At 36.3% G+C, this 21779-nt stretch overlaps 1 protein-coding gene across 2 annotated transcripts in view; it reads left to right on the top strand.

Annotated features, from left to right (window-relative positions):
- Positions 1-21779, top strand: part of LOC142351238 (116 kDa U5 small nuclear ribonucleoprotein component-like) — a 664445-nt gene that overhangs the window by 558528 nt on the left and 84138 nt on the right. The gene's annotated exons all lie outside the window — the stretch shown is intronic.

The raw sequence follows: 21779 nt of genomic DNA, 5'->3' as shown, positions 1-21779 counted from the left end.
GTTAGTTCATGTAATGGAGACTCAAGACAAACTTATTCGCTTTTGAAGGAAATTTAAGGGAAAAAAAGAATTGTTTTTGTTTATATTCCCTCTCGGAGAACACCAAGGCATCAACCAATAAGTGTTGATGGAGAGATAATTAAGAATATTCAACCTTCTGAATCAATAAGTGTACCTCGTGTTGAAGTATCCATTTGTCTTTGTAAAGCCACGGATTTTGAGGGTGAAAAAGTTATAGATCATCTTGACAATAAATCATCCTCTGGTGATGGTAATAACTGCAATCTTGTTTTTAGGCAATCTGAGACGCAAATCGTTCCTATTCTTACTTTTCTTATAAATCCCGTCGATGTAGTTCTGCTGAAAATCTTAAAGAAAGCAGAAGTCTTGTCTCTGTCCATAGAAGGTACTAAAACTAAAGATATCGATTATAGACCTATTTAGCTACTAAATCGGAGGAGCAAAATCTTAGCGTGCAGGGTTTAATCGAATTTGGAGCTTTTCTGCCTAATAAATAAGGAGCAATCTGGATTCGGACAAAGGCACTGGGCCAGTGATGTATTGGTTGAAATGACCAAAATTATAGGGATCTCACAATTTGATAAACCTTTTAACTTCTTTCTTGATCTGAAGGAAGCATTTGATACAGTAGATCATAAAATACTTACGAAAACTATGGATTTAGAAGTTAATGATAGAGTTGGTTGCAATTCTATCTGAACAACTGATCCCAAAGAGTGGTTGCAAATGTTGTCTTATCTCAATGGCAAACAATAAGATACGGAGTCTCAAGGCTCAATTTTAGGCACAATTTTTTTTCACTTATGTTAATGACCTTCAGTTGTCATGCACTTCAGTTGAAATAATGCTGTTTGCCGACTATAACAAAATAACTGCTGTAAATTGTAGAAAAGGGACCTTGAGATGAGGATGTTAGAAGGGACCTTATTATGATTAACAACAGGCTTAATGCAATTAAAATTGGTTTTAAATATGGCAAAGACGATACAAATGGATATATGAAATAGCCTTTCCAACTCTGTTTAAGCTGAGTGGTTTAAATTTTGTTGATAAACGTATTGACTTTGTAAAAATGAGTAAACAATGCCGAGCTGTTTCAAAATTGAGACATTACTTTCCAAGACATCAACTCATTACTTATTATTGAAGTAATATCTGTCCTATAATACGATATGGAATTCCTGTCAACGGTTTTTGCAGCTACACTTCACTTGACCCATTTTATTTGTTGCAGAAAAAATACTTGTAATGATATGATTTGATACTTGTGGTGATACGATTCATATAATGATTGATTCTTTGTTAGCAAAACTTCAACAGTGTACAAACTGCATCTGTATGAGTTTTTGAAGTTTGTTTTTAAATCATTAAAAGGCCCATGCCCATGTTTAGAAAGATCCTAGTAACTTGTTTAAGTTAGAAAAATCAAGACAAACTATGCTCTCAAAATTTTAGTTTCTGGATGAACCTTTAAAAAAGAAAAATTTAACGTTACTCCATCAAATATCGGGCTACCAAACTGTACAACACATTGAAAACCAACTCAGTAATACCAGATGATCTTTGCAACCTAAGTGTATTGCAAATATCAGAATTTCCTCATGATGTAAAAATTCTCTATATTTCGGAAAATCATGCATTTTTTTAAACATTTTTTAGTTTCCAATAAGGCTGCACCCTTGGCTGCATGCTATAGGATATTTTTTCATGTTTCCTGGTTTTGGGCTGGTTTTGGGCGAAAACTTGGACCTCTCTAGCTCTTTTAGTTAACGAGGTATCGCCATTATTGATTTTAAAAAGAATTCAGAAACTCAAGAAAAAAATTCTATTTTATATTTCTAGTCAAATTCCTGCTGCACAGCACTGTGACGTTCTCTATCCTTTCCAGGTACATTTAATCGTTTTTGTTACTAAGTTTATTGTGTTCATTTTGTCACCTGGATGAATTGATCTCTCTCGCTTTATCTCTCAGTCTCTTATGCTTTCATATATTAAATAATTTGATCACAGTATTAATATTACTATTATAATGGTTAAATTATGGCTGTTCGTTCTCATAGGTAAAAATAGGATTTGAACGCTCCTGTTTGTCTGTTAACTGGTATTTTCTTGTGATGATGGAGCAAAAAGTTGGTTAAATTATTTCAAACAAGTTATTCTGCTTAAAATTTTTACTGAAGAGGGCAAATTTCTCCTTTTTTGAACTCTTTTTCTGGAGCAAAGATATGTTACTCCACTTCGTTTCCGTTCTCTTTTTATGATAATTTGTTTTGTTTCTTTTGTTCTGTCCAGTGTTTTTGGAGGACTACTAAATTTTTTGAAGTTTGCGGATGTTCCCCGTGTCTTATCTTTTTGAAGTTTCATTAATCTAACTTTCGAGATGAACAATTCGGCTGGCAATATACGATCCGCAATGAGATCAGTGGATTTCGCTCAATTTCTGCTTGTAATTTGATTTTTTGCAGAACTTTTTGGTTGGCGCTGCATTAATACTTTGCTTTCTGCAACTGATACCACGCCCAGTAATGCTCAAGAGCAAATTTTTTTTTTGTTAATTGTTGGGGTTTTCACTTATTTTAATATTTGAGCAGACACTTTCTCTAAACGATTGTTTTATATGCCGATTTCTTTTTTACAGTTGATGCATTGGACACTTCTTTTTAAATGAGTAATTTTTTAGAACTTTTGTATTATTAAATTGTACATACACTAATCCGATTTTAGAAATTTGTGTCCCATTTCTCTATGTGAGTTATTATAAAACAAAATTTACTCAGTTGAAAAGAAGTGTCCAGTACATGAACTGTCAAAAAATGATGCCTTGTACACTAATCATTTCAAAAAAATTTCTGCCTTAAGGTGTAAAAAATGAGAAAATTTGTCAGAAAACCCGTCTGATAAATTGAGAAATATATGCCGATCTTGCACTTGAAACGCATTACTATGCTCTTAATAATTTTTCGGTATCAATTTGGAAAATGCGAAATACAAATGAAGCAGAGTTCAAAAACTTTTTACAAAAACAAATTGCCAGCAAAAAATAAACAAAATAGACGAAAAGAGCGACCAAAAATAGTTTTCTATATGCGTCTTTCACTGAACCCAGAGCATGATCAAAAACTTCTTTTGCTTAAAAAAGTAGTTCAAATGGCAATTCTGATCGCCTTGGTTTTAGTTCTAAAGGTCTGTTAAACAAATAGTACTTTACCGGAAATAATATTTATTCAAAGGTACTAGTAGCTGTAGTTTTACAATAAATCATCCTCTGGTGATGGTAATAACTGCAATCTTGTTTTTAGGCAATCTGAGACGCAAATCGTTCCTATTCTTACTTTTCTTATAAATCCCGTCGATGTAGTTTTGCTGAAAATCTTAAAGAAAGCAGAAGTCTTGTCTCTGTCCATAGAAGGTACTAAAACTAAAGATATCGATTATAGACCTATTTAGCTACTAAATCGGAGGAGCAAAATCTTAGCGTGCAGGGTTTAATCGAATTTGGAGCTTTTCTGCCTAATAAATAAGGAGCAATCTGGATTCGGACAAAGGCACTGGGCCAGTGATGTATTGGTTGAAATGACCAAAATTATAAGGATCTCACAATTTGATAAACCTTTTAACTTCTTTCTTGATCTGAAGGAAGCATTTGATACAGTAGATCATAAAATACTTACGAAAACTATGGATTTCGAAGTTAATGATAGAGTTGGTTGCAATTCTATCTGAACAACTGATCCCAAAGAGTGGTTGCAAATGTTGTCTTATCTCAATGGCAAACAATAAGATACGGAGTCTCAAGGCTCAATTTTAGGCACATTTTTTTTTCACTTATGTTAATGACCTTCAGTTGTCATGCACTTCAGTTGAAATAATGCTGTTTGCCGACTATAACAAAATAACTGCTGTAAATTGTAGAAAAGGGACCTTGAGATGAGGATGTTAGAAGGGACCTTATTATGATTAACAGTTCTTCGATGGTTTGGTCCCTGCCAGCGGGGAAGAGCGCGGAGCACAATGTGCGAGCAAAAACCGAGCCACATGGGGGAAGGATGGGGTCCGGCAGTATGTTTAGCCTAGGCTATACTGCCGGACAGTCTTTCAACCACATCAACACCTGGGGAGTAGCCGACCCCATGTGCAACTCAAAGGCGATCAAACCCTTAAATAATGAAGCAAAATCAGAATGCAGAAAGAAGGAGTTAACGCGTTCGGAATTCGCAAGAAGTTGCAAATTGCCTCCCTCAGGTGTAAAATAGAAACGAGATCCCTACAGAGGATAGGACACATCCTCAGGATGCCTGACGCGAGAACCGTCAAGAGAGCAGTCCTGGGGCAGTGGGATCACCGAGGAACTGGGAAGGGCAAGCTGCGAGGCGGAACCATCTCAGTCTGGAGGCGTTTACTGGGTGAGGCGAACATAGACTGGACGAATGTAGGGAACATGGCTAAAGACCGGAAAGTATGGAAGTCAATCGTCCAAGCCCGCAGAACTTTTCTGGAAAGCTGGGAAGATGAAATGTGCCAGTGGAAAAGAGGCACATCCGCACCGAACAGATCGCAGAGAAAGAAGAGAGAAACGGGCCCATGGCTTTGCAGGTGGGAAGGATGCAGCACTCAGTGCAGAACGAAAACCGGGCTGACACAGCACGAACGAGCGCACGAAAAGAAGACAGTGAGACTCAGCTGTAGCCAATGCCATAGGGTTTTTGCGCGACAATGCAACCTTACAAACCATGCTAAGATCTGCAAAGGAGCGAGCATGATCGAGTGTCTCTGTGGTAGGAAAATCTCGGAAGGAAATATGACAAGACACATAAGAGAGAGCTGCCCCCTGAGGGAACACAAGATAAAGCCAAAGAGGCTAAACAGCCTCAGGGTAGCGTGCCCCGAGTGTGGCTCGCTGATAACTAGCAGTAACCTCTCCCGCCACAGGAAAAACCTACATGGATTGTAGGATAAGCCGTTGTTCATTTCACAGAAGGAAGGGGGCGTGAATGTACCCAATAGAGGGTCAACCCATTGCTGTTTTTCAGAAAAGTCATGAATCGATCGAATCGGTCCAACATCGCTGGCCGAAGGAGGCATGTGCGTTTCAATCTGACGGAAACGAGGAAAGAGCAACTAACGAGGTCCCTCGTGAACAAGGGCATGCTCATTGACTATGCACGAAACCCGTTTCGAACAATTGTCAGAACGGCATTACAAACGCAGTACACCATGGCGGTGCTAGGCGATTCTATCGCCTATGGAATGTTCATTCGTGACGCTGTTGTGATCAGCTGCCCGGGGGCAACCCTCGCGAGAATGGCCGTGCCAGAGATACGAGAGTATATCAAAAGCTGCGGCGTCAAAAGGCTAGCAATACTAGGCGGAACGAATGATCTTGTTGCAAGGGACGGGACCGTCACTCCAGTGGAGCCGATCCTAGAGAGATTGAAAAGTCTCATTGCGGCCTTCAAAGACGAGGGGATTAGAGTAGCCGTGATGCAGGTTCCTGGTCGAAGAAGATACAAGACCGAAATCAAGATGCTCAACAAGGCCCTAAAATCGTGTGCCAAGAAGAACGGCGCTGTCTTCCAAGAGTACACAAAATTCACATACGTAGGCGTGTGCGGAGACGGAATACATCCTTCACCGGCGCACCTCCAAGACCTCACAAAGGAAGTTTTCCGAGGCCTGGAGAAACTCTGCTGACGTACCCAATAGAGGGTCAACAAGCAGAGTCTCCACAACCCAACACCCACCCCCATATGCAAACACGACAACCAAGCAGCAACCAATTTTACAACCACGTAGCAACCAATCTATCCAAACAACCAAGTATCCCTATATAGCTGTCGAAACTAGCAAAGCATCCAGACCCCCTGTGGGGTGTAACGGAAAGAGAGAGAGAGAGAGATTATGATTAACAACAGGCTTAATGCAATTAAAATTGGTTTTAAATATGGCAAAGACGATACAAATGGATATATGAAATAGCCTTTCCAACTCTGTTTAAGCTGAGTGGTTTAAATTTTGTTGATAAACGTATTGACTTTGTAAAAACGAGTAAACAATGCCGAGCTGTTTCAAAATTGAGACATTACTTTCCAAGACATCAACTCATTACTTATTATTGAAGTAATATCTGTCCTATAATACGATATGGAATTCCTGTCAACGGTTTTTGCAGCTACACTTCACTTGACCCATTTTATTTGTTGCAGAAAAAATACTTGTAATGATATGATTTGATACTTGTGGTGATACGATTCATATAATGATTGATTCTTTGTTAGCAAAATTTCAACAGTGTACAAACTGCATCTGTATGAGTTTTTGAAGTTTGTTTTTAAATCATTAAAAGGCCCATGCCCATGTTTAGAAAGATCCTAGTAACTTGTTTAAGTTAGAAAAATCAAGACAAACTATGCTCTCAAAATTTTAGTTTCTGGATGAACCTTTAAAAAAGAAAAATTTAACGTTACTCCATCAAATATCGGGCTACCAAACTGTACAACACATTGAAAACCAACTCAGTAATACCAGATGATCTTTGCAACCTAAGTGTATTGCAAATATCAGAATTTCCTCATGATGTAAAAATTCTCTATATTTCGGAAAATCATACCTTTTTTTAAACATTTTTTAGGTACCAATAAGGTTGCACCCTTGGCTGCATGCTATAGGATATTTTTTCATGTTTCCTGGTTTTGGGCTGGTTTTGGGCGAAAACTTGGACCTCTCTAGCTCTTTTAGTTAACGAGGTATCGCCATTATTGATTTTAAAAAGAATTCAGAAACTCAAGAAAAAAATTCTATTTTATATTTCTAGTCAAATTCCTGCTGCACAGCACTGTGACGTTCTCTATCCTTTCCAGGTACATTTAATCGTTTTTGTTACTAAGTTTATTGTGTTCATTTTTGTCACCTGGATGAATTGATCTCTCTCGCTCTTCTAATACTATTAAATCTATCCTTTATCTATTTCAGATGCTGGTTCTGAGCAGATTCCCTCAAATTCAAAACAACTGTTTGCAACTTTATTCTATTCGTCTAACTCTTCCAACTCCTTCATGCAACTACTTCTTCAATTATTTTAGTAAGTCAATCTAATAAACCAATCACAAGCCTTTTCTACAATCTAAATATTTATTTTACCAATTCATAATTTCAACCAATACAAAAGTGTAATTCATATCAAATCTGGATTAGGAATTTGTATATGACACTGCGCCTCTATAAAAAGAACAACGTGACTCTTTTAAGAGAACAATATAGCAATAGGTCTCTTAAAAAGAACAATGTGCCTCTCAAAAAGAACACTGCGCCTCTAAGTTTTTCATGCAAGCTTAATATTAAATCACTAGCTTAATATTAAATCACTAAGCTCCTTGCAGCAACCTCCTCTTTTTTTTTAATGTGAGCTATATAAATTCTTCTTTAATGTGTTTTTTGTTTTGTTAGGCTGACTTGAGACTATTGGCCAAGTGCTGACAAAATAAGTCAACGTCGTATGATGGTTGAATCACGTGGTTGAGTTCCTCTCGTTGTGGAGCGGTCGGTCCAAGAATTTTTGACAATTGTTTGTCCGTGATGACAATATTCTCGGCTGTAAGTCGATTTCCAGGTTGAAGAATTAGTGTTTGTTTTTCATCTTCTGTTACAACAAGTATTTGTCGTGGATGAATTCCGAAAGAGCCCACCACAAATTTTCTCATTTTCGCATATCGTCGACCGTACTTTTGACAAACATAATTTATGAGTGAGTGTAATATCATTGAGATAATGAAAGAGATTGTGCCGATAATGACAGACATTTTCCAAGTGTCACTTTGTGTGAAACGGTTCTTTAGGCTGGGTCTAATACTCTGCATGTCCATTAAAATTGGTTGTGCAATTTCATCTAATTTATTTAACGAGGGTCTCTGATGGTCCGGAATTTCTGACATCTGGATCTGTATTTCTTCAATGAACTGTTGTCTCGCTTGAGTAATAGTAGCAAAATGTGGTAAGTTGTCGATTGCCGGAACTTTTGAGAGAAGATGTTTTAAAGGATCAGTCAGTTTAATATCCAGTTTTTGAAGCGATGTGTTATGGCACGAAAACATGTCTGCTCGAATTTCCAAGAAGGTAGTTTCCAGTTTAGTTCCGCATTGGAGTTCAATAATGCAAACTTGGCATCCTGGTAAAGCTGTTCGTTTCAATGGATCATGGTTTATTGTTTGGCTTAAATACATTTTGAAATTCGATGATGCTGATGTTATTAACCATTTCCCATTTCCCAAATTTCTCGCTTTTTCTTTTAATGGTAATTTCACAGTTTTGATTTCACACTTTTGCAGAGCAGTTAAATGATTGTTAATAAGTAGTGATCCGAGACATGTATCTTGGGCTGTTTCTAGAGAGAAGCCGTTTATGCACACGGAAAAGCTACTCGACCCGACACATCTATTAATCTCATCTTGTGAAAGTAAGGCTATTTTTTGAGTAGAAGACACTGCTATAAAATCAGATTCAATGGCATACTGTGATGCGTGTCCGTCTGTTCCGTCATTAGGCATGGGTATTGGTACTGCTTTATATAAATTTAAAACTGTCGCTGCGGTAACAAATGGAATGGCTAATGTGAAGTACATCCCATTGTCAACAATGTCGACATTTCTCAAGATTTTTATTTCATAGTAAGTTAGAATTTGTGTTATTGGTATAGCCAATGAACGACGTTCATTCGTGTCTGATTGCCAATGGTTTACATCTCGAAGTATTTCCTCTAAATCTGATCTTGGTAGAAGTGCCATGGGAATCAATTTATTCACCATAATCATTACTGGATTCAAAATTGTTAACTTATAACTGTATATGGCAACACGGTACATTTTTAGTTCATTTAGTAAAGCTGAAAAAGATCCCAGAAGACTTGCCTGTACCTGAAGCATTTGGTCCCTTGCGTAAAACAGTTGAGAGCATGCCATTAATGCTCTTGAATTGTTTTGGATAATATCCACTGCTTTCATCAGTACCATTGTGTGATTTTTCTACGTTTGAATTCGCTTTTGCACTGAGTTTACATCTTCAAGTTGCTCAGCAATTAGGTACATTTTTGAGTTAACTTTGCCTTTAACTTCCAACCACCGGTGGTTGTTCAATTCAATCTGTGATAAAGCCAAGTCGATGTCTTCACGATCTTGACTGGATCCTCCGCAAGCTCCAAAAATGCTACCTAGAGAACATGCTATTCCTGCTCCTGCTGTTACGGCTGTTAATGCGCCTAAAGCAATTTGGCCGGCTCCTCTTTTTGTCCGTTCGTTATCAGTTTGTTTAGTTGTTTGCTCTTTTGTTCCAAATGTTCTCTGGATTTCTTTTTTCATGTTCAAAATGTCTAGTTGAACTGATTCGAATTCGTTTTCCGTATGACGAAGGAGGTAGTCAAAGTTTAAGCTCGATTCGTTTGTGTTCATATGATCCAGCTGACAACCAAATGAGTAGTCATTCCAAGAGTTTTTCAAAAGTAACGAAAGATTTCTGAATTGATTTTCCAACGAGACATTCAGTCTTGGAAAGGGAACTAGAAATTGAATGTTTATGAATTTTTCAGCAATTAGTAGCTTTTGCTGGTATATAAAATCAATACCTTTCTGTGATTCCATTTTGTTGTCATTATAACAAATGTGCACTATTATTGCGAGAAATATGAGGTATTTCCAAGAAATCATTTTGGAAGTCTTTTCTCGAGAAATTGAAGGCTACAGGGCTTACAATTACTTTCGGGTGGCCAGTCTAAAAATATTTTTTTGCCTGTAGAAATAGACATAATTAAATATTAAGTAGGCAATAATTTTCAGTTTTTCATGGCTTTTGAACATTTTGAGGCAATGTTAGGAAACTTTTTATGACTGCTGCTGGGTGCAATAATACTCCCGAAGCCAAAGAGGCGTTTTTGAAAGACAAAAACTCAGACGATGTTATTCTGGCAGTCTTAATTGTCAAGCCAAGTGTTCTTTTTTCCTCAGGAATATTTTGTCGGTAGTAAATCGACTGTGTAACTATCAAGCTTTGTCTGAGACATCCCTATATGTAGGAGTCATAAGATCTCGAGCCACCCTGTTTTTGCTTGAGGAGCTCTATATTTAGCTTCATGAACATGGGAAGTCTTAACTTTGAACTGAAATTGCAACTGAAGTTGCAACCATCTTTGCAAAACTTGAACTAATTAATTTTTTTTTTGAATATTTAGAGGCGCATTTTTTTTTTGCGAGGCACATCAATAATAGAATACTCTGAGTGATTCTGATTGTTTAAGGGCTGTAATGTTGTGCGCCTGAAATGTGCACTATGTAGTTCTGTATAGTGGTAATGTATTTTCAAATTCCAATATTGGAATAACATGGTAAGGATGTTTTTAGTTTGAGAATGAATATCATTATGGTGTGTTTATTCATCACTTTGAGTTACGGTTGTATCCAACATCATGTGTCAACTAACTTAGAAGTAATTTGTTGTTCTGATAAGATGATTTACTTGGAAGGTGGAGTGATCGTGTATGAAGCGACTTCTGTGGAATATCCTTGCCCGGAATCTGATACTTCTGACAGCGATAATACATTTTGTGTTGTACTGCTGCCGTTGGGTGTTATTTTCTGTGTTTGTTGCTGGCCTTGCCTAATAGCATTTGTAATAATGGCAAAATGTTAATAGATGTTGGTAAAGCTCTTCCTTTCCTCTTTTTTTTTAAGATGTCAAGGAACTGCGTTTTTAAATTTAACAACAATGTTTTTTTTAGATAATGGCTCAAACAAGATCCAAATCGAGTTTAGCAAGTATTCATGAAAGAATAACAGCATTCAATAATAAATTCCGAAATCCAGAAGCATTGAAACAATTAGGTTGGGAGGATGTCCCAATTGTTGATGTAAAATGTTCTTCTTCGTGGATCGAAGCTTCAAATGTAATATCATCTTGTTGATATTGTCACTACATAAATAACGATTGGGTTAACAAACCAATTGCCTTATCAAATCACCGGCTTTTTCTTTTTGATAATAATTTTAAAAACACTTTAAATGACATTAATAATGAAACCGAGTTTATCGAGCAAATTGATAATTATTTTAACGTTCGTTCCAGTATTATATCAAATGGTCGAGAGTCTCGAATTTACGAGAAATTATTTTGTCCGAATTCTGACATCAATAAATTTTCGTGGTGTTACAGTATGTCAGTTAACGGTTTAGTAAACTATTCTGTTCCGAACTCTCTCAAAGAAACAAAAATTGATGGAATTATCCAATACAATAGTTGGCTCACAGATGGTCATATTGAAACTGGCGGTGATGACTCTATTTCAGTTACCCTATTTGGTGAAAAGCTTTATTTTATCTGTGCTCCTGGAACGCATTCCGTAAAGTTTGAAAAATTAATTCGGAATGTTGATGATTTTGTCGTTTGTTGAAGCTGGTCCGAAAATTCTATTGTGAAATCTAATATCAAATTTTACATTCCACAACCCGATCTTATTCTTTGTCAGCCCAGTTTGGCCTCCCACGCTGTTCTAACTTCAACTTTAGGTGTATCTTTTGCATGGGGATGGGAAGCCTGTAATTTACGCGACTCAGATAGAATTAATCGCACCCTCTATCATTATGGTCCTGGTATAAAGCACGGTGGTTATAAAAGTTTGTTAAGTTATGCTGGGCTAGAAGGCGCTCTGCAAATTAGTAAAGAAATGGATAAAGCTCGTAACGCTGGTTACAGTGGTTTGTCGGAACATTTGTACGCGTTTAAGAAGTCTGGGCAACAGTATTTAGAAAATAATGTAAGAAAGTGTGGTCGAAAAGCTGGTATAGCTGGAGCCAATAAACGTATGAAGCGTAGTTTCAGGATTCCCAACAACAAGCGCAAGTACCTAAACGACTCTTCAAAGAGAGAAGGTTCATAACTTTGTGTTTCAAATGATAATTCCTTACGAAAATAGACTTTTATATTTAGAATCATGGAAGAAACACAAAGAAATTCAGTTGGCGCATATGTGAGTCAACGCAAAGCGTTGGGTTGCCGGAAATTGTTCAACTACATTGTAAAGAGTTCTGTTCTACGCTAGCTAATAGAAGGAGCATGCATGTGGCTGTTTCAAAATGTCAGGAAACAACAGTTTTGGACGGGAAGTCCAACTTATGAAATGTTGTTACAGTAAGTAATTCTAAATCCCCTTGTCCGTCTGTAAAGGTACATAGTTGAAATATATATTATTGTAAAGCTAACGTTGTGCCAAGAAGCACCTAGGATGTACTTTTTTGATTTTTGACTTTGGTTCTGTATAATTAGCATTTTTTTGATTAATTAATGTGTTAACATTGAGAAACTTGTTGTTCATGCGTAAACATTCATGAACTTAGGACTTGTAATGGTCTAGATCGTATTTATTCCAAATTACCCTCAGGCTAATTTGGAATGATTTGTTCATTGAAGCAAAACGTCACTGTTTGAAATGGCCTTTGGTATAAGTAAAGTAATTGCAAGTAAAGAATGAATATTAGCAATTATGAAAGACAATTAATTATGAAAAGAGATTAAGGAAAGTTAAACCATTAGGACGACTGGAAATGCTGTGTTTGCTTGCGTATGCGACCATATCGCGAGACTGTGTCTGCCACTTGTAGGGAACTTGATGATGTTGGTTTTTGTGGTTGTGGTATGCGTGTTTGGAGTGTAGGAGCTGTGTTTGCTGCCTGCTGTTTTGCTGTTTCACGTTCATGCCGCTTTTCCTTTAGCAGTTTAGCTAGATTTGAAACTGGTATGCTTGATGTTGTTGGAGGTTCAGTAACTATATCATTATTTTGGTCAGACTTAGGACTGGACTGCGGAGTATGCGATCTGCTGGAAAGTTTTTCCGACTCTGGTGTATAAAACGGAGAGGTGTCCCCTGTGTTCTCCATTTGAGGTGTTCGTGGGGGCTCTTCTGCAGTCGTATTTTTTACCATTTCCGTTACACTTTTTGACTCAGGTTCTGTTGCTATTTTGGAGTAAACTTTCGCTCGTCGATTTTTGTCGTAAGAAAAAGTCAATTCCTCTAATGCATGGTCAAAGAGGTTTGGTTCACGCAATGCCTCGGCTATCATTGGGTCTGCTTTAAATAGTTTTTCATCAATATTCTGCAGATCTTGAATTTTATATTGTGGTTTGATGGGTTTGAGTCTGACTCTATGGACGATTTGCGTATTATTTGTGTTCACTCTTATTAAATAGTTACTTCGAGTTAGAACTTTTTCAATTCTGAACAATGCTGTCCATTTGCATTCTAAGTTACTTATCTTTTCATGCTCTTTAGAAAGTTTTGGACTGAGCAACATGCAATAGTCATGTAATTTTAATGGTGCAGCTTTGGCTTTTCTATCATAATATTCGCGATATTTGTTGAATGAATTAACTAAGTTTTCTTTAGTTTGGCTAAATAATGTCGCCATTTTGCTTTGGATATCAGAAATATAATCATATTGGCATTGCTGGTGGTATATATTTTTGTTACTGAAGCGTAGATCTAAAGGGTTTTGCGGTATTCTGCCATGAAAGATAAGAGTTGGAGGGCAAGCTAATGTAGAATGGTAGCTAGTGTTGTGTTGGAACACAGCTAAATCTACATATTTATGCCAGTCCCTTGGCAGTTGGTTTTCATAAATTCTTAAGTATCGTTTGAGTGGGCCATGGGACCTTTCTAAAGCTCCGATTGTTTGAGCGTGTTTAACAGTCGCATGTTCGATTTTAAATTCTAAAAGCGTTGAAAGCTCTTCTAGCATTCGCGAAGTAAATTGCGAGCCTTGATCTGTAAGTATGACTAATGGTATATAGGAATGCCGCATAAACCATTGCATTAAGAATTTACAAACTGTGTCGGCTGAGATTGAAGGTAAGGGCTGTGCAAACATATATTTAGAAAATACGTCCGTTCCTGTTAGTATATACGAGTAGCCTCCTGATTTTGGTAATTTACCGACTCTGTCGATTTGAAGCATATCTGCAGGTAGGCTAGTATTAGAACTAACGGGAGATAATGGCATAGTCAATGTTTCATGGTTGGGAGATTTAGCTTGTAAACATGTTAGGCAGTTGTTTATATAAGTAATAAGAAATTCTGTGTAGCCCGGGAAATAGAATTTCCTTCGGAACTCATGAATGGTCTTTTGTATGCCTAAATGTCCTTTAAGCTTAGAGTTGTGAATTCGGTATATAAGTTCTGTTCGCAGTTGTTTTGGAATGACAATCTGTTGGATAAAATTCTTGCCTGAGTGGTCATAAAATTTTCGGCAAAGTATGTTTCCATCAAGGATTAACCGACCAAGTTGCTTATGATATTTCTGTAGGTCATATGAACCATACATGCTTATCGGTGAATCCTATTTTCTTAGCCAGTTCAGTGCTTTCTGAATATCGTTGTCCTTTGACTGTTCATTGAACATATCAATTGATTTTAAGCACTTACTCAATTCAAATTTATCCAAGGGATTTTCTTCCGACAATTTGTTTAAACTCTGATCTTTCGGCTCAAAGAAGGAGCTTAAATGAATTGTGGTACAAGTTTCCTCACTGTCAATAGTTATAAGAGGGACGTTAACGGCTGTTATTAAAGCTGTAAGGCTATTGTCTGGTGTTTGTGCTAGTACTTCAACTTCAATGTCTTTTACAGGAATTCGATCGCTCAGTTTCAGTTTCAGCTTGGTGCTAGGGTTAACATGAATGCGTGAGAGATAATCTGCGGCTGCGTTAGCTTTGCCAGAAATATGTCCTAATACAAAGTTAAAAGATAATACATAGTCAACAGCGTTCCATAAGTTTCCCGGTAATTTCTTCGTCTGTAAGAAACGTGTGACACTTTTTTTATCTGTTAGGACTATTACTGGTTTAGTTGAAACTCCCCATATGTAATGCTCAAACGACTCAAAGGCTAAATATATTCCCAGGAATTCTTTAGCATAAATTGAGTGTTTAAGTTGCGCAGGCGAAAACAAATGGGAACCAAAGGAAACAGGTGCGTAAGTTTTATCCTTGCTTGGTTCTTCAGTTTCTAAATTGTCTTCAATTAGTAGGATAAAACCTGCAGCGTAAAAGCTGGCATCACAAACGATTATGAATTGGCAACCTGGTTGAGCTAATTTTAACGACATTGAACAAGCTTTAATTAAATCATTTTTCAGAGTAGCCAGGGATTCGTGATGGTTGTTTTTGATGTTAAATTGAGTTTCTTTTCGCAACAGTTTGAAGAAAGGGTGCAGTTTAAGTGCAAGATTTGGTATAAGTTTTTGGAAATATTGCATAAATCCAATTAATCGGCGAACCTGTTTTATGGTTTTTGGCATTCTAACTTTTTCAAGAAACTTTTCAACTTTCGGTTTGTTAGGACTAATGCCAGCTGCAGATACAACATGTCCAAGAAATTGGATCTTTGGAATACCAAATTGGCATTTTTCGATTGACAGTTTAAAACCCAAATTTTGAATGCATAGAAAAATCTGTTCCAAATTATCGATCAACGTTTTTCCATCTTTTGCGCCACTTCCCAAGTCATCAAAATAAACAAAACACTTATCACTAGCAACACATGACTGTAAATGCTTACTCACACAAGAGCTGAAAGCTGTTGGTGATTGGCTGAGTCCTTGGGCTAGTCGTTTGAACGCAAAGGTTCTTCCTCCAAAGTTAAAGGCCAGAAGTTGAACACTCAAATTGTCCGCCATTTGCATAGAGAAATAAGCTTGGCTGCAATCCATTTTTGCGAAGATCGTTTTCCCTGCTAGATGCGCAGTTGCGTCGGCCATTGTTGGTATAGGATAATTATGGTTGTTGTAATCATGGCGTAGCAAGTGGTTTATGCGTCTAAGGTCTATTAAGATTCTCAGTTTTCCCGATGATTTTCTCTGAGCAAAGACAGGAGACGAGTATCGTGAGAAAGGTAGAGTGGTAATGATGTCGTAGTATTGCATAAGAGCTAACTCTACAATCAGCTCGTCTCTGAGATGTATTGGTAATGTGGGGTTTGGTGAGTAAATTGGTCTATTATGTTCGGGTGTTAGTTTAACTGGACAGTCCGTGTTTTTTCCAAGATCTAATCTGTGTCGAGCAAATATTTTATGATGTTTGACCAACAAGTTTTCCATAAGTTTCTTTTGCTCTTGCGAAAATATCGAATCAGTCCAGTCAAATTTGGAAAGAAACGTTGCTCTACTTTCTTTATCCGTTGTGGGGTCTAATTTTTCATCCGCTCTTAATTTTACAAGAGCGTCATAAATTATTTTCCAAACTCCGGTAAGCTTTGAATTGTCATGACAGTTCTCAGGTGTTGGGAACCAAAAGTTGTCTGTCGGCACCCATGTTTGAAAGATTGGTTTGTTTTGATTTTCAGGAAAAACTTTGTTTTCTGTAATTGACGATAGAATTGATGGTTCAAAAGGATAAATATAGTTTGCTTGATTTGGCGTTAATAAAATGAATTTTGCTATTCGTGTTCGTGGGTTAATAGTAGCAGTAAAAGGGTTTAGATTCAGAATCCCAATTTTAGTTCTCTGATGGTTATCAAGTTTGTTTATTGACGAAGTAACACATAAGCTTGATTTTTTTTCGAATAGGGAAGACGGCTCAATTATTCCAATAGCATTTTTAAATGCAATATCTGGTTTGAAAATGGAGACTTCAACAATATCTTGATGGTTTGGTTTCAATGTTATTTTACTAACCGTGATGACTACTTGCTGTCTTGGGTTAACCTGATGTCCTATGGAATTAAGACTCAAGGTAACATCTGGAAAGTATAGTAATTTCTTTGACGGATCAATAACAATTCGATTTTTGATAAAGAATGGGTTTCCTAGAATTGCAGTACTCATTTGATCAAGAATGAGAAACTCTTCGCTATAAGTATTCAATCGGACATTTAGTTCAATGATAACTTTTCCCATTACTCGCACTTTTTTGCCATCAGCCACGTATACTTTTTCAGGAAAATTGTTCGATAGTTGAGTAACACATGCTGGCTTATTTAGTTTAATTTTTTGTAATATAGTTTTTGAAAGTGCACTTGAAAATGCTCCAGTATCAATTAGTATTTTAAAGCAGAATTTGTGAAAGTGTAATGGTAAATAGAAAAGATTCGTACCCGTTATCGGCACTGAATTATGACTACTGTTAGCTAGTGCTGTAAGAAAAGGCTGCTGCTTTGTATTTAGTTTTTTGGGATCGTATCGAGCGGCACGTGTGTTCCTCGCTGTGGTGCTGGTTTAAACCAACATTGACTTTGTATGTGGCCCGGTTGACCACAGTTCCTACAGATAATTGGACTGTATCTGTAACCACGCCCACGTTGGTTGTAGAAACTACTGCCAGCGTGACCGAATTGTTGTCGTTGGTTACCTTGATGGTTTGAAGGTCTGTTATTTCCGCGGTTTGAGTTGAATTGAATTTGTCGTTGGCCTCGAAGATTACCTCTGTGAAATCTCCTATTATTTGATCTGTCCACAGAGACTTGCATCTTGTTCATTTGTCTTCCAAGTTCTCTCTGACTTGACGCCAAATTTTTATTAGCAGCCGCGATGTTGTTTAATGCTGTTGCAAGATTACTTGAGCTATTGTCAGTAATAGCATTGAATCCTGTGGCCTGTGCTTCTTCATCTGGTAAGATACTTTTCAATGTTAGTCGTTTTGAGACTGATGCACATAAATTGGTTACCGTTGTTGTTTCCGGTTGCATTAACAATTTGAGTCGAATTTGTGTAGGCATTCCCGAAATGAATGCGTCTCGTATTCGCCTTGTTCGTTCTGCCGAATAGTCATTTCCTCCTTAATCTGCAAACGCTATATTAGCAAGTCTTGTGACGTCTGTCAGAAAATCTTCAGGCGTCTCCTTTGATTGATTAAATTTTCGTTCTTGGAACTTTAATTTGTAGAGCTCCACACGATTTGCACTCAAATATCGATTTTCTAGTGATTGCAAAGCATTGTTTATTGTGTTTTTACTTGCAGCCGGTAATTCCAGAAAATAATTTAGAGCACCACCTTGTAAGTGAAGTTTTAAAAATCCAACTCGCTGGGCATTCGGTACTTGGGCAAGTGCGATAGAAGATTCCAGTTGCTCACGGAATACTCTAAAATCTTCTGTAACCGCTCCCGTAAATGGATTTAAGTTAACGCTTTGTGGCGCTGCTGCTGGTGGAGGTGGAGCAATTCCTCTTATTGCTGTTGCGATAGCATTTGCAGCTGCTGCAACATCTGCCATTTTATCAAAGTTGTAACAATCTTATCTCAGAAGACAAAACTATCACTAAAAATTTCTGAACTGGAACAATTGAAGGATAGTGTAGATATTGATATTGAAAAATGTTAAAGAAATAAAAAAATTTTTCTCAAAAAGTATTCAAAGTTTCAAGAAGAGCAATTGGGGAAAAATGATAAGTCAAGTATAGCAATTAATCAAGTTTGAAGCTCATCTGGGGGTTTAAGTCAATTGTTATGTTTGTTAAATCTAATCCTGATAAAATTGAATGGAAGTCGGGGCAAATGGTATCCGTAAAATAAAAGCATTTACGATTATCAATTGTATAAATTAAATGTAAGTTTGTAGAAGTAGAATTAATGATATAACTATTCAATAGTCCTTCTTTTTCGCCAATTCGTATTCTAAGTTTTTTCTGTCGCACACTAACAGTTTTAAACATTTTGAAGCGAAAGCTATGTGTTTTTTTAAGAAATCATTTTTCAACTTGTGAATCGTGAATGTATATCTCTCTGCTCTTTTCCTGTCACCATCTTCTAATACTATTAAATCTATCCTTTATCTATTTCAGATGCTGGTTCGGAGCAGATTCCCTCAAATTCAAAACAACTGTTTGCAACTTTTTTCTATTCGTCTAACTCTTCCAACTCCTTCATGCAACTACTTCTTCAATTATTTTAGTAAGTCAATCTAATAAACCAATCACAAGCCTTTTCTACAATCTAAATATTTATTTTACCAATTCATAATTTCAACCAATACAAAAGTGTAATTCATATCAAATCTGGATTAGGAATTTGTATATGACACTCGCTTTATCTCTGTCTCTTATGCTTTCATATATTAAATAATTTGATCACAGTATTAATATTACTATTATAATGGTTAAATTATGGCTGTTCGTTCTCATAGGTAAAAATAGGATTTTAACGCTCCTGTTTGTCTGTTAACTGGTATTTTCTTGTGATGATGGAGCAAAAAGTTGGTTAAATTATTTCAAACAAATTATTCTGCTTAAAATTTTTACTGAAGAGGGCAAATTTCTCCTTTTTTGAACTCTTTTTCTGGAGCAGAGATATGTTACTCCACTTCGTTTCCGTTCTCTTTTTATGATAATTTGTTTTGTTTCTTTTGTTCTGTCCAGTGTTTTTGGAGGACTACTAAATTTTTTGAAGTTTGCGGATGTTCCCCGTGTCTTATCTTTTTGAAGTTTCATTAATCTAACTTTCGAGATGAACAATTCGGCTGGCAATATACGATCCGCAATGAGATCAGTGGATATCGCTCAATTTCTGCTTGTAATTTGATTTTTTGCAGAACTTTTTGGTTGGCGCTGCATTAATACTTTGCTTTCTGCAACTGATACCACGCCCAGTAATGCTCAAGAGCAAAATTTTTTTTTGTTAATTGTTGGGGTTTTCACTTATTTTAATATTTGAGCAGACACTTTCTCTAAACGATTGTTTTATATGCCGACCTCTTTTCTACAGTTGATGCATTGGACACTTCTTTTTAAATGAGTAATTTTTTAGAACTTTTGTTTTATTAAATTGTACATACACTAATCCGATTTTAGAAATTTTTGTCCCATTTCTCTATGTGAGTTATTATAAAACAAAATTTACTCAGTTGAAAAGAAGTGTCCAGTACATGAACTGTCAAAAAATGATGCCTTGTACACTAATCATTTCAAAAAAATTTCTGCTTAAAGGTGTAAAAAATGAGAAAATTTGTCAAAAACCCGTCTGATAAATTGAGAAATATATGCCGATCTTGCACTTGAAACGCATTACTATGCTCTTAATAATTTTTCGGTATCAATTTGGAAAATGCGAAATACAAATGAAGCAGAGTTCAAAAACTTTTTACAAAAACAAATTGCCAGCAAAAAATAAACAAAATAGACGAAAAGATCGACCAAAAATAGTTTTCTATATGCGTCTTTCACTGAACCCAGAGCATGATCAAAAACTTCTTTTGCTTAAAAAAGTAGTTCAAATGGCAATTCTGATCGCCTTGGTTTTAGTTCTGAAGGTCTGTTAAACAAATAGTACTTTACCGGAAATAATATTTATTCAAAGGTACTAGTAGCTGTAGTTTTACAATAAACCATCCTCTGGTGATGGTAATAACTGCAATCTTGTTTTTAGGCAATCTGAGACGCAAATCGTTCCTATTCTTACTTTTCTTATAAATCCCGTTGATGTAGTTTTGCTAGAAAGCAGAAGTCTTGTCTCTGTCCATAGAAGGTACTAAAACTAAAGATATCGATTATAGACCTATTTAGCTACTAAATCGGAGGAGCAAAATCTTAGCGTGCAGGGTTTAATCGAATTTGGAGCTTTTCTGCCTAATAAATAAGGAGCAATCTGGATTCGGACAAAGGCACTGGGCCAGTGATGTATTGGTTGAAATGACCAAAATTATAAGGATCTGACAATTTGATAAACCTTTTAACTTCTTTCTTGATCTGAAGGAAGCATTTGATACAGTAGATCATAAAATACTTACGAAAACTATGGATTTAGAAGTTAATGATAGAGTTGGTTGCAATTCTATCTGAACAACTGATCCCAAAGAGTGGTTGCAAATGTTGTCTTATCTCAATGGCAAACAATAAGATACGGAGTCTCAAGGCTCAATTTTAGGCACATTTTTTTTCACTTATGTTAATGACCTTCAGTTGTCATGCACTTCAGTTGAAATAATGCTGTTTGCCGACTATAACAAAATAACTGCTGTAAATTGTAGAAAAGGGACCTTGAGATGAGGATGTTAGAAGGGACCTTATTATGATTAACAACAGGCTTAATGCAATTAAAATTGGTTTTAAATATGGCAAAGACGATACAAATGGATATATGAAATAGCCTTTCCAACTCTGTTTAAGCTGAGTGGTTTAAATTTTGTTGATAAATGTAGTGACTTTGTAAAAACGAGTAAACAATGCCGAGCTGTTTCAAAATTGAGACATTACTTTCCAAGACATCAACTCATTACTTATTATTGAAGTAATATCTGTCCTATAATACGATATGGAATTCCTGTCAACGGTTTTTGCAGCTACACTTCACTTGACCCATTTTATTTGTTGCAGAAAAAATACTTGTAATGATATGATTTGATACTTGTGGTGATACAATTCATATAATGATTGATTCTTTGTTAGCAAAATTTCAACAGTGTACAAACTGCATCTATATGAGTTTTTGAAGTTTGTTTTTAAATCATTAAAAGGCCCATGCCCATGTTTAGAAAGATCCTAGTAACTTGTTTAAGTTAGAAAAATCAAGACAAACTAGGCTCTCAAAATTTTAGTTTCTGGATGAACCTTTAAAAAAGAAAAATTTAACGTTACTCCATCAAATATCGGGCTACCAAACTGTACAACACATTGAAAACCAACTCAGTAATACCAGATGATCTTTGCAACCTAAGTGTATTGCAAATATCAGAATTTCCTCATGATGTAAAAATTCTCCATATTTCGGAAATTCATACCTTTTTTTAAACATTTTTTAGGTAC

Source organism: Convolutriloba macropyga, chromosome 12 (genome assembly GCF_964194025.1).
Source record: "Convolutriloba macropyga chromosome 12, txConMacr16.3, whole genome shotgun sequence".
Classification (NCBI taxonomy): Eukaryota; Metazoa; Xenacoelomorpha; order Acoela; family Convolutidae; genus Convolutriloba; species Convolutriloba macropyga.
The sequence above is the reverse complement of the archived record's forward strand: the minus strand, read 5'-3'. Positions and strand labels throughout refer to the sequence as shown.